Here is a 10,309-nt window from a genome sequence, read left to right as displayed (position 1 = left end):
CGGAGGAACTGAGTTCCTTACTCACGCTGTCCCCAATCAATCAGTTCTGTGCCTTTTATTTCCCTTTGACCTCCTATACTTGCGTGGCCTGTGTGCCTTCCAAAAAACGGATTTCAAGAAAAAACATGTAATTGGGCAAGGCCCCTTTAAGGGGGGGGTGCTAGATTGAACTGTGTGTTCTGCTATTATAGCCCATGCTAAAGCATTTACTCGTAGAATAACGGTTCTGGTTAACTTCCGGACTGAAAAATCCCCTTACTAATTAAATACTGTCTTAATAGGAGACAAAATCAATGCCTTAAAGGAACATACGAGCCAAATGGCCGTTTTCCAGACAGTGGGACAAGATCGAGACTAAAATTGGGCTACGGAAGACATCTTACTCCTAACTGTTAAAAGCAGAAACTTCCCGTTCCCAGAAGAGGCCTAGAACCTGATTTCTACTAGGTGGCTTAGAAATACCATGTGCTTGCCAGTGAAAACAGAGAGAGAGAAGCATTTATTGAGTTACTGCCTGCCGTGATTCACAATCGTTTCTAACAGAAAACTTTGGGTGCCAAGTCTCCCTGAACTGTAAAGATTCTTGCACATTAGACACACAGAGAGAGGGTAAGAGACCACCAATAGAAAGTTTGGTGACAGGGTAGCTGGAAGAGAGCCTTGAGATTAAAGGACAGATCTGAAGTTGAAATCCACTCCATAGTCAACAGTCTGATGATTGAATTTTCCTTTTCTGGCCCATGCACCAAAATGATGTGGCTCTGATGAGTGGAGGAACACCAGGGTTCTTATTCCTGAGGCCAGTTTAGATAAAACAACACGGACACGTGTGGAGTGGTTTTAAGGAGTGGAGAGTTTAATAGGCAAGGAGGAAGAGAAAAGACAGAAGGAAGAAGCTCCCCGTACAGAGACGGAGTGGGGCACCAAAGCCAAAAGAGGAGGTCCCTCAAGTTCCTGTTTTTATTAGCCTGGAACTTGGTAGTAATGACATTAACTGAAAGTAGGACATAAACTATATATTTTAGTTTAATATGTAAAAGGATCTTCTGCATCACTAAAGAAGAAAAGTGTCTTGCTGGGAATGAGATTAGGAAACAAGTTTGGGAAATACCATTCTTCCTTTTTTTTGGAGAAAGGTACCCTGTCCAAAAAAAAGAAAAAAGTCTTGCTTTGCTAGGTAAATGCATCATTTTGCCTAAAAACTAGTGTAACATTTTATTCTAAGTCAGAAGTAATTACTGAGCTGTGGTTTTGTGTTCTGTATGTGTAATCTCATTTATTGACAGTTCTAACCTAGTAATGAAAGTGCAACAGGAGAATTATAACCAGAAACATCTAACTGTTAATTATACACACATGTACTATTTAACTGTAATTGTGAAAATGCATTTTAAAAGTTGGAAAAAAAAGAAAGGTTGCCTCTATGGTTTGGCAACTTAATGCCGAAAAGTAGAGTGTCTTGCGGGTCATAGGTCACGGGACTCAACATAAAGTCATACAGCTAAGACATGTTACAGCAACATAATAAGCATATATAGCCTTTCTAAGGTTAGCATAAGGGAAAAAGACAAGGTGGAGTCTGGAGGAACCAGCATGCAGGACTCCTTATGCTATCTCCCTCCCATGAGTGGTCATACAGAGCTCATGCTTTAGTAATAAAAATTTGGCAACACGTGTGCCATGTTTCTGCTCGAGAAGCCCATTAGAGACTTGGCACCCAAAGTTTCTATTGTAGGTTGGTCCTGTAGGCACTTTCTGCTTTGCATGTACCAAAATTCCAGATTCCCGGAAGGAAAGCAGGTATTCAACATGACCCGCTTTTATTTGCACAAACAATCTAGTAAAAGGCCAACCTTGGCAGCAGGTCTTCCTAAGAATACTAGTCTCAGCCTGTGCACATAAGCTGAATGTGTAAAATAGTTAAATACTGGACCCTTCTGTAACTGATCACATGCAAACTGCTTAAGGGCAGAAGTGGGCCAGTTTAATAAGCGAGAGTTTAAATACATGATTCCTGTTGTGTTTGGGGCATGCTAAAAAATATTGGGAGTCCTTTAGGTTACATTAAAGACAATAACCTAAGCTTACAGGATTTTAAGCAAAATCTTTGATATATCGGCTTTTTTTGTTTGCTTCCTTTTGCTCTCATACTGTGCATATAGTTACCTGAAAGAATTGTGTTAATTTAAAAATTTAGGTGTCATTCCTTCCCCACACTTTACTTGGAAATTGGCGTTCAAATATTTGGAAGGAGCCATTCTTTTTTTTTTTTTTCTGGCTCTCTCACCCAGGCTGGAGTGCAGTGGCGTGATCTCGGCTCACTGCAAGCTCCGCCTCCTGGGTTCACGCCATTTTCCTGCCTCAGCCTCCCGAGTACCTGGGATTACAGGCATGTGCCACCATGCCCAGCTAATTTTTTTTTGTATTTTTAGTAGAGATGGGATTTCACCATGTTAGCCAGGATGGTCTCTATCTCCTGACCTTGTGATCCGCCTGCGTCGACTTCCCGAAGTGCTGGGATTATAGGGGTGAGCCTCCGCGCCCGGCCCAGAACCATTCTTTAAGAAAGAAGTACAAGGGAATATTAGATTTTTATTGTGTGATGTTTCACATCAGTGTAATTAGAATATAGGAAGTTTGTTTAAAATAATAGGCCTCTTCACTTGACGAGATTTAAAAACAGATTGGCCTTGGTATCTGGGCATAATTTGATATAGATAATAGTATTTTCCTCCATATTGAAAATTGAGGTAAGTTTTGTAACCTCTTTGATTAATTTTCCTAGTAGAGTTAAAAATGTTGAAATATAGCTACTAAAATGTTCATGTTGGTTATCCTTTTTTTTTTTCCTTAATGAAAATGTACTACTTTGGTGGAAAACAGTTAATAATTTCATTAGTTGGTAGGTGAATAATGAGTGATAGATACTGTTCTGACACCAATTGTCTGACACCAACTAGGTATCCTGCAATTCATTTCAATTCTGACACTAACTACCCGGAGTTAACACTAACTACCAGTCACACAAAGTGTTCACCCACCAGGAAGCTCTTTGAGCTTTGAGTGTCCAGAGTTTTATTGGCCACATTATTAACTTCCTTCTCCAGCTCCTCTTTACTCTCTGAACATTTGGGGGTGTGGCTAAAAGTTCCAACCCTCTAATAACATGCTTGGTCTGTCTGGCATGGCCAGCCGGTCCTTTGAAACTATGTGAGGGCCTACCTTGAGTCACCCCCAAGTATAAACTCAGGTATAGTCCATAGGGGCTCCTTATGAATTAACAAAGACACTTCCATTAATCAGGAAATCCCAAGCCTCTCTGAAGCTCTGTACCAGGAACAGGAGACAAAGACTAGATTTATTCTTCATTAGATGACAGATGCATTTTTGTATTTTGCCTCTGGTTTTAGTAAAGTTTTTTTTGTGAAGAACACAAATGCCAGATCAAATAAGGGGGCTGTAATAAGCAAGACTGCAAGGGATTGTGAGCAGTAAGGGAGACAGGGATTTTACTGGAAACCCACTAAAGGACCCGGCATGTAGCTATGCCTCTCAGTAAGGGGAACTAGAAAGCTATTAGGAAATCGAGGCATCTGGAGAAACTATTTGTGTGTACGTGTGTGCGCTCATGTTTGCTCTGCATTTTTGCTTTGTCATCATCTTGCCTCAGGTTGTTTTGCTCTCTTGTTTGACTTTCTATGCCCTTCTCTACCCTAGGGCTTCTACTTTTACTCAGTTTCTGCTTTCACATGAATCCTTAGGTCTTAAGTTCTAGTTTATATGTGGCTATGCATATTGAAAACTTGGGTTATTTTTTTGGAGACAGGGTTGTACAAGCTGTTGCACAGGCTGTATTGCGGTGGTGTGATCATAGTTCACTGCAACCTTGAACTCCTGGGTTCAAGTGATCCTCCTGCCTCAGCCTCCCACCACCCCCTGCTAATTTTTGTTGTTGTTGTTGTTAGAGAATGGGGTCTGGCTATGTTGCCCAGGTTGGTCTTGATCTAAGGGCCTCAAGTGATCCTCTCACCTCAGCCTCCTAAAGCACTATAAATACAGGCATGAGCTTGAGTTCTTATTAACTGTCAGCCTGACTGGCTCTTTCCTAGCTAGTCTAGTCAGCTGGGCTGAGGACAGGCTTGTTACTATGGAAAGCACTTCCAAAACATTAAAATGTTTCTCTTTAAAGAGTGCTTATCAATGCTCAAACCTGAACCAGAAAAAGAAAAAAAATGGAAAAGAGTGCTTAAAATACTAAGGATATTAAGCATGTCAATCCTTTTCTTATTCCTAATACCAAAAGAATTCCTAAAATAAAAGATTGATAAGTATCATGACTTAAAATTTAATTGAGTTTAACATATTTGTGTTATTTGTAATATTGTAAAGTAAATAAATTTGACTTTTGATTTTGTAAGCTCAACCGACAAAAAGGACAAGACAGCAAGACCCAAGTTCGGGCAAGCTTTTATTAAACCTGCTGGCTGCTTTATCACAGACAGAGGAGGCAGCAGCAGCTAGCTTACAGAATGAAGGGTTTATACTGGGGAGGGAGTTTGAGGGAGTTCTTTGGTATAGCCGCATCCTGGGGTTGTTTGCTGGTTAATTCTGCCACATTTTGGTACCGGAGGTTGTAGGTAAAGTTTGTTTATGCTTTCCACGACCTCCCCCTGTGTGGTCCGGATGGTTTGTAATTGGGGTTTGCTTTATAGTAGCAAGGCCTGATAGGTAAAGTCTGCTGGCTTCACTGCAGCACCTAGATAAGGGCTTAGAAATGTAAAAAGGCTTGGGACAGCATAGAGAGGAGTTGCAGAGTGGGGAGGGGCGGGCAGCACCAAGAAGCTTCTTGGGGCAGTTTGCCCCTAACAGATTTATTTTCAGAAAGGAATTCTGAACTCTGAGACCAAATCAGTATATTTGTGTATATTTTTTCATGTTCTTCCAAAGTCTTTTAATTCTTAATTAACCTGATATTTAAGTGAAAAGGGTTTACTCTTTTCTTTGTCCTAATTAATTACATATTCCATTTGTTAATGAAACCATCCTTTGCTCACTGAATTGTAAACACATCTTAATCTTTCTGTCTTCAAACATAGAAGCCATAAAATAAGATTCATAAATGCAGCTGCATAAAAAATATTTTTAAATATTTAAATATTAATATTATTTTTTAAAAAATAAAATATTTTGTGTCAAAACACTCTAAATGAAGTCAAAAGAGAAATGAGAAACTGGAAAAAATATTTGCAACGCATATTAAGTGCTAATCGCCATTAATATATAAAAAGCTTCTAAAAAAATAAGGAAAATCAAAAGACCCTAGTTAAAAATGAGCAATGGTCATGAACAGATAGTTCCCAGGAAAACCAATGACACTTTAATATATGAAAGCATGCTTAAGTCATTTATAGGAGAAATGTGAAAAGTTACAGAAAGTTAATATTTGAGAACTTTGTTGGCAGGACTATGGGAAAACTGGCACTTACAGAATGCTGGAATGCAAAATAATATAATACTTATGAAGGATACTTTGGAGATATTTATCAAAGTAATAGTTGCCCTGGGGAATCTCCCCGGGCTTTGGTGGGTGGTGGCTGTGGGGCTGCAGTTAGCGCGTCCAGGTCCTGTGGTTTGTTGGGCATGAGGCAGCGTTCGTACACCTTCCAGGGTGGCTTATCTCGCTCAGTTTCTGGAAAGGAGGAGGAAATGCTGCAGCTTCCACAGTACTTTTGCTTAAGACAAAGCCAGGGATCTGGAATTTCAAAAGAGCTGGGGATAGAAGATTTGAGCCTGCCCCACCAGCCCTCCATTTGACCTCCAAAGCAGGCTGTTTCCTGCCGCTGGCTGAGTAGAGGCGGCCTTCCTGGGGGGAAGGGAGAAAAAAAAATTACAGTCGCCTTTATTTGATCTAGTGAATTCTCTTCTAAGAATTATCCTACATTTCTGAAAAAGTGAAACAAGTTGCATATGTAACATTGAAGAATATTTTATAATAGCAAAATGTTGGAAACGATCCAGGGGCTCATCAATAAGGGACTGGATAAACTGGTAGATTCTCATAATGGAATACTAGAATGCTATAGAAATGAATGAGGTGGCAATCTATGCAGTAATAGAAAATTTGAAGGCTATATTAAGTGAACAAAGGCATATAAAGATAATATATATAATGAGTTTTCTTCTATGGAAGAAAATGGGTGAAACATACATGTTTACTTATATTTTTTAAACATATAGCACTGAGATATAAAAGCAGTAGTTACCTGTAGGTGCTAGGAGAATGGGGCAGGTGTGTCCAGAGTGAGAACAAAAATTTTCTATATATAGTGTTTGGAAGATAAAGGTGATTTGTTTTTCCTTTTGTGTGTGGTGAGATACATATAGCATAAAATTTACCATTTTAATCATTTATAAGTTGCAGTCTGGTAGGGCATTTCTTTTTGTTTCTTTTTCTTTTTTTTTTTTTTTTTGAGACAGCCTCACTGTGTTGCGCATGTTGGAGTGCAGTTGCAAGATCATGGCTACTGCAACCTTGACCTTCCGGACTCAAGCAATCCTTCCACTCCTTCCATCTCAGCCTCCTGAGTAGCGTGTGCCACCATGCCTGGCTAATTTTTTTTTTTTTGAGACAGGGTTTCCTTTTGTCACCCAGGTTGGAGTGCAGTGGCACCATCTTGGCTGGCTGCAACCTCCACCTCCTGGCCTCAAGTGATCCTCCCACCTCAGCCTACTGAGTAGCTGGGACTATAGGCGCAGGCCACAATACTCCACTAATTTTTAAATTTTTTTGTAGAGATGAGATTATAAGTTGTTTTTAAAACAGTAATATGTGCAAATGGTAAATACTACAAAATTCAATTTGTACTAAAATTGTTCTAGTTAAAAGTCTTCTTTTCTGCTTTTAGATTCCCAGTTCTCAATCTTCCTTCCTCCTTACCAGATACAAGCAACCTTCCAGAGATGGTTTCTGCATATGAAAGACAATGGTCTTATTATGAAGTCGGCATATTTATAGCTTGATAAAAACTGAAAAATCTGTAGATCTATTTTTAATAGTGATATATAAGCAAATAATGTAAATAAAAATTTGGCAACAAGAATCCAGGAGCAAATTTATGATCAATACACAATTGGGCAAGTGGTGTTCATACCCACCATTGCAAAAATGGTTCAATTTTAGGAAATCTTTGAATATAGCTTTTAGTAGGTCAGAGGAAATCAATATCACCTGAGTACTTTTTAGTACTTTCATGATTTAGTTATTTTTAAGTTATTGATCAATTTGGATTTTACTTTGAGGTTGGTAGCCATATAATGATTTCACATTTTATTTTAAATGGATAGCTGTTGTCCCAATACTATTTATTGAAAAATGTACATTTTGTTCACTCTTTTTTTGTTTTTTTGTTTTTTTAAGAGACAGGGTTTTGCCATGTTGCCCAGGCTAGATTTGAACTCCTGGGCTCAAGTGATCCTCTCGACCCAGCCTCCTGAGTATCTGAGACTGTAGGCAGGTACCCCTGTGCCTGCCCACTCATTTAAAGTTCTATATATCAAATACTAAATTCTCATCTATTTGACTTCTGGACTCACTGGTTGATGTCATTGACTGTCTTTTCCTGTGATAGCATAGAATTATTTTGATTGTGGAAGTACATTTATAATGTTGTTATTTATTGTGCCTCTTGCTGCCTATCTTTATTTAGACTCATTTATGTGATGCCATTCCGTATACTCTAAATTTCTTGGTTCTATTTTAATAATGTTTGAGTCAATGACTTTTCCTGACTCTTGACTTCCCTACTTCAACAGTTCACTAGTCTCCATCTCGAATGTTTTTATTAGTCTATTTTGTGGTAATTCTACCCAGGTTTTTTGTTTTTCTTTGCTACTATTATATGTATTTCTGCCATATGTCACATGGTATAAATACCTATATGGACTTTTGTAACAGAAAATTTACTTACTAGAATTAATGTAGGGGGCTTTTTAATAAGAGTGCATGTAATAGTAACAGTAGCAGAGCTATATCAGAAACAGTTCTGATAATATTTCATGATCTGTAGTTTGTTGCATGCCCATTGCTTTATACTGCTTGTGTTCTTGGTTGAGTCATAAGTAATTTTTATGGGGTGTGTCATGACTGTCATAGAGAGTTGTCTGCCTTGCCATGGTCTTTGCATGGCTTAACAGGACCCCTTTTCATACACAAGTCATTCAATTTTATGTTTTTAATAGCATCAATTTTAGTGTTTAACATGTGACTCTGGACTATGTATCAGAATACTTGATTGTTAGTGTGAAATGAAATTTCATGGATATCATAATTTATGTAACATAATTTAGCATTTCTTTATTAATAAGACTTTAGATTGTCCCTTTCACAAAAAATGGTGTGGTGAAAACTTAATTCTTGTGTCTTTTTGTGAGTAGTCCTATGATTTCTATATAATGGCATCCTTGAAAAAGTTGGTAAAAATAAGAACAGTTCTTATTTATTAAAGTTCTTCTCAAATTGCTCTTCCAAAACATTTTAGTTTATACTGCAGTGTTAACCATTTTACACTTGCTTAAGTAATTTTCTTCAAATACACACGAGTCCAGGCTATTTAACCTGTATTTTACCACTATAGCACAAAATAGGTTTTCCAAAATTGTCCTTGCACACCAGGGATTTTACAAGGATAGTAGAAACTTGGTTCAGTTTGACTTAATGAATTTGTAGTAAGTATGTTTTAGCACATAGAAAATTCAAAATATGGGCCGGGCGCGGTGGCTCAAGCCTGTAATCCCAGCACTTTGGGAGGCCAAGACGGGCGGATCACGAGGTCAGGAGATCGAGACCATCCTGGCTAACAACGGTGAAACCCCGTCTCTACTAAAAAATACAAAAAACTAGCCAGGCGAGGTGGCGGGCGCCTTAGTCCCAGCTACTCTGGAGGCTGAGGCAGGAGAATGGTGTAAACCCAGGAGGCGGAGCTTGCAGTGAGCTGAGATCCTGCCACTGCACTCCAGCCCTGGCGACAGAGCGAGACTCGTCTCAAAAAAAAAAAAAAAAAAAAAAATTCAAAATATGTGTTAGTTGTTTATAGGGTAAATTTTTATGAGGGTGGATGTCATCCTGTTTTGTTTTTTTTTTAAATAAGTGTTTTGTTTCAGAATGTTTTTTATTTACCGAAAAGTTACAATCATAGTACAGAGGATTCCCATATGTTCCACACCGTTTCCCCTATTGTTAATATCTTGTATTAGTATAGTACATTTGTCTCTTTCTTTTTGCCCTTGGTAACCTCTAATCTACTTTCAGTCTCTGAATTTGCCTATTCCAAATATTTTGTATAAGTGGAATCATGCAATATTTGTCCTTTTGCATCTGGCATATTTCACTTAACAATGCCTTCAAGGTTCATCCATGTTATAGCGTATGTCAGAACTTTATTCTTTTTTATAGCTGAATAATACTTCATTATATGTATATGCCACATTTTGTTTATCATTCATTTTGTTTATGTACCATGTTTTGTTTATATATGTACCACATCTATTAGTATGTATTTGTTTAGAGTCACAATTTGCTTATATACCACATTTTGTTTTTCTGCTATCTAATGGGTTATGCTGCTCTGGAACATTCATGTGATGCTTTTGTTAATTGCTTACACATTTTATTAAGCTAATGAACTTGGTCATGGTAACATAAAATCAAGAATCGTTTAATTTTGCAATAAAAATCTTGACATTGACTCTGAAGTATTAAGATACAACTTCAGTTTACTGGGATTATGAGGCAGCCATAGTGATATTACCACAGGCTATCCAAAAATTAACACAAATATTTTCTATTCTAGATGTGATATCTTTGGCATCACTGTTCATTCTTTTCCTCCTTGATTAAAGTGAAACAATTACATTAAAATAGTTTTATGATTTAAAAATTATTCTTTTTTAAAGCTGTTATTTTTAATGTAGGTCAGTGTGTTATGTAAAATTGATGTCCACTACCTGAACGTCTGATGCTTTCTCTTTTATTCCTTGGTATTTCCTCCATATTCTCTGAGGGCCTTCAGTCAATATTTTAAAGGAAGTAATAAGTTCAAACATATATGTCTATGACTTAGGGTTACAAAGAGAATCATTTTCTTTTCCTCCAATATACTTTGTATTAAAAAAATTATAGGGCCGGGCGCAGTGGCTCAAGCCTGTAATCCCAGCACTTTGGGAGGCCGAGACGGGCGGATCACGAGGTCAGGAGATCGAGACCATCCTGGCTAACACAGTGAAACCCCGTCTCTACTAAAAAAATACAAAA

General features: G+C 37.9%; 1 pseudogene across 1 annotated transcript in view; it reads right to left on the bottom strand.

Annotated features, from left to right (window-relative positions):
- Positions 1-5,543: 5,543 nt before the first annotated feature.
- The window catches only part of LOC105503690, a 44,164-nt pseudogene continuing 39,398 nt past the window's right edge, over positions 5,544-10,309 (bottom strand). Inside the window, exon 4 of the transcript XR_001000523.1 lies at positions 5,544-5,863. The product of XR_001000523.1 is annotated as a rab11 family-interacting protein 1-like (transcript). The remainder of the gene's footprint in view (positions 5,864-10,309) is intronic.

This window comes from Colobus angolensis, unplaced genomic scaffold (assembly GCF_000951035.1).
Source record: "Colobus angolensis palliatus isolate OR3802 unplaced genomic scaffold, Cang.pa_1.0 Scaffold87, whole genome shotgun sequence".
Classification (NCBI taxonomy): Eukaryota; Metazoa; Chordata; class Mammalia; order Primates; family Cercopithecidae; genus Colobus; species Colobus angolensis.
The sequence above is the reverse complement of the archived record's forward strand: the minus strand, read 5'-3'. Positions and strand labels throughout refer to the sequence as shown.